Raw genomic sequence first — 3,272 nt, 5'->3', positions numbered from 1 at the left:
AAAAAAAAGACAAAAAAATAATTTAAAAAAAAATTAATTACAACAAAATTTGCAAAACCAATCCTGCAGTATAAGCCCATTGGTACTGCAATATTACCAAGTTCACTGATTCAGCAGTATAAGTCCAGTGGTACTGATATTACAAAGTTCACTGATTCAGCAGTATAAGTCCAGTGGTACTGATATATTACAAAGTTCACTGATTCAGCAGTATAAGTCCAGTGGTACTGATATATTACAAAGTTCACTGATTCAGCAGTATAAGTCCAGTGGTACTGATATATTACAAAGTTCACTGATTCAGCAGTATAAGTCCAGTGGTACTGATATATTACAAAGTTCACTGATTCAGCAGTATAAATCCAGTGGTACTGCTATTACAAAGTTCACTGATTCAGCAGTATAAGTCCAGTGGTACTAATATATTACAAAGTTTACTGATTCAGCAGTATAAGTCCAGTGGTACTGCTATTACAAAGTTCACTGATTCAGCAGTAAAGGTCCAGTGGTACTGCTATTACAAAGTTCACTGATTCAGCAGTATAAGTCCAGTGGTACTGATATATTACAAAGTTCACTGATTCAGCAGTATAAGTCCAGTGGTACTGCTATTACAAAGTTCACTGATTCAGCAGTATAAGTCCAGTAGTACTGATATATTACAAAGTTCACTGATTCAGCAGTATAAATCCAGTGGTATTGGTGCGAATCATACAAGTTCAGGGTTTTTAAATTATATTGTGGTGACCACTCCTCTACGCAGTCCAGGTATATTTTTTGGTGCGATTAAGACCAGTTGATGGTTTTCTTATTATATTGTGGGGACCACTCCACTACGCAGTCCAGAAAGATACCTCGTTGCAATGTTTTGGACTAATAACAATATTGTGAGGTGTTCAGAATACACTGTAAATTAGTGGAAATGATTGTTATTGAATGTTATTGAGGTTAATAATAGCGTAGGAGTGAAAATAAGCCCAAAAACTTGATTTTTGAACTTTTTATGCTTTTTTCAAAAAAAATCCGAATCCAAAACCTTAAATCCGAACCAAAACCTTTTGGCAGGTGTTTTGCGAAACAAATCCGAACCCAAAACATCGAGAAAATCCGAATCCAAAACACAAAACACGAGACACCAAAAGTCGCCGGTGCACATCCCTAGTTTTTTTGGTGCACATGCACTGTATGGATATGTATATTTTACACACACAAAAACAGATTGGCATCCATTTCAATACAAGCCCCATAGTGTTTGAAGAGCTTGAGTCAAAGCAATGGGCTTTGGTCCCGTTCCAAATCCACATCTCTTTTGATGACATGTTAGTGACATCACAATTTGTCAGCTTTCAAGTTTTTTGTGTGATGGGTTCTATAATCTTTTGACATATTAACGTTATCCGTTTTACTAATGACCAGGTTGTTTCTCAGGTCTAAGGAGCTGCCTCTTTGTTGTGGTTTCGGGTCACATGGTCCAAGCAGAGGAGTTTCTGCTCTAGTGAGGTTCTGTTGGGATTGGTATTATTGTATTCCTTTCTATGTACTTCATAAACGACCAATATTTGTAACTTTTTAAACTATTATAGCCATTGGATGAATAATTCATATACATAAACATGCATGGAGTATTTCTTTTTTTTTTTTTTTTTAAATCCAGTATTTTTATTGAAATTTTTAAGATATAAACATACTAAACAACAAAAAGAAAAGAAAAACAATCGCATACATATCGGAATTAAATGACGGAATTTACAAGATTACATTAAAGCATAATAATAATAAATGTGCTATGTTCATTCAGGATCATACATCGTAAATGCTTATACATAAGTATGTTACACATGCATGGTTTATTACATGGACTCAGATACTTATTATAAGAACTGCGGTAGCCATACATTTAAGTAGATAGAGCATCTGTACTAGATGACATAGGATAGAATGGAGACTCTAACCATCTGTACCATATATTCTCAAATTCCTTCAGAGCCTGTCTGCTAGTATAAACAAATCTCTCGTGCCTTATGGTGGTATTGACCAGTGCCTTCCAATTTTTAACTGTGGGACTCGTCGGGGCCAACCACAGCCTCGCTATACACACCTTAGCCAACATCAATAACTGTGAAATGTACATTTTTGTCAGTTTATTAACTTTCCCCTTCAATCGGAGCCCAAAGAGACAAGTAGCCGGTGAACTAAGAGACACTTCAATTCCAGTAACCTGAATACATCTCCTGATCCTTCGCCAGAAGATTTGTATACATGAACACTCCCATAGAAGGTGCCAAAAGTTAGCATTGATCGAATTGCATTTCGGACAGTTAGGGGTAGCATCCGGGCGAAATTTTGCCAATCTAATAGGGGTAAAGTAGGCCCTGTGTAAGATAAACACCTGTATTTGTTGAAATTTTAATGATGAAGTATAACCTTTAGTACTGTCTGTAACCATTTCCCACTCCTTGTCTGATAAAGGGCCAATATCTATTTCCCACTGATTCCTCAAACCATCCAAATCATCTGCAGTGGATTAATACAGAACACATGAATACATTCGAGAGATCAGACCTCTATAACCCAAGGCCTGTAATTGTTTCCTCAGTGGATCCACCCCAAACACCAAAGTCTCCCCTTTAAATTGTGTGTTTAGGGCGTGTCGTAACTGAAGGTAAGAATAAAACATTGTTCTGGGTACAGAGAATTCCCCAACCAACTGTTCGAAGGATTTAAGTACATTTGTATCATAAAGCTGACCTACCGACACCACACCCAACCGAGACCACTCCCTGGCCCTCTTCACTGTATTCAACTTCTCAAATTTCTTTGCCCCCCAGATAGGAGTATATGGATCAATGTCAGTTTGTTTCATTATTTTATTACAGATTGTCCAAATCTTAACTGCCTGAATCAGGAGCGGAGGAGCCCGCATACCAAGCCGCCCCGCCAGCAGTGACTGTAAGGGAGTGTGATTAGAATTAAATTGGTGTACCAACACCCAATGTAGCTCATGGTAATCGGGGTCCGAAACCCATGCCTTAAGATGGACCAATTGAGAGGCAAAATAATATAATTTCAAGTTAGGAAGTGCAAATCCACCAGAAGATCTGGATCTATACAGCGAGCTGAGCTTGACCTTAGCCCTTCCCCCTCCCCAAACCAATGAAATCAAATAGCTATCAATGCATCGGAAAATGGAGGGTGGAATATATACAGGTGACTGCTGGAGTATATATAAAAACTTTGGCTGCACCATCATCTTAATTAAATTTATCCTACCG

This window comes from Mixophyes fleayi, chromosome 4 (genome assembly GCF_038048845.1).
Source record: "Mixophyes fleayi isolate aMixFle1 chromosome 4, aMixFle1.hap1, whole genome shotgun sequence".
NCBI lineage: Eukaryota > Metazoa > Chordata > Amphibia > Anura > Limnodynastidae > Mixophyes > Mixophyes fleayi.
The sequence above is the reverse complement of the archived record's forward strand: the minus strand, read 5'-3'. Positions refer to the sequence as shown.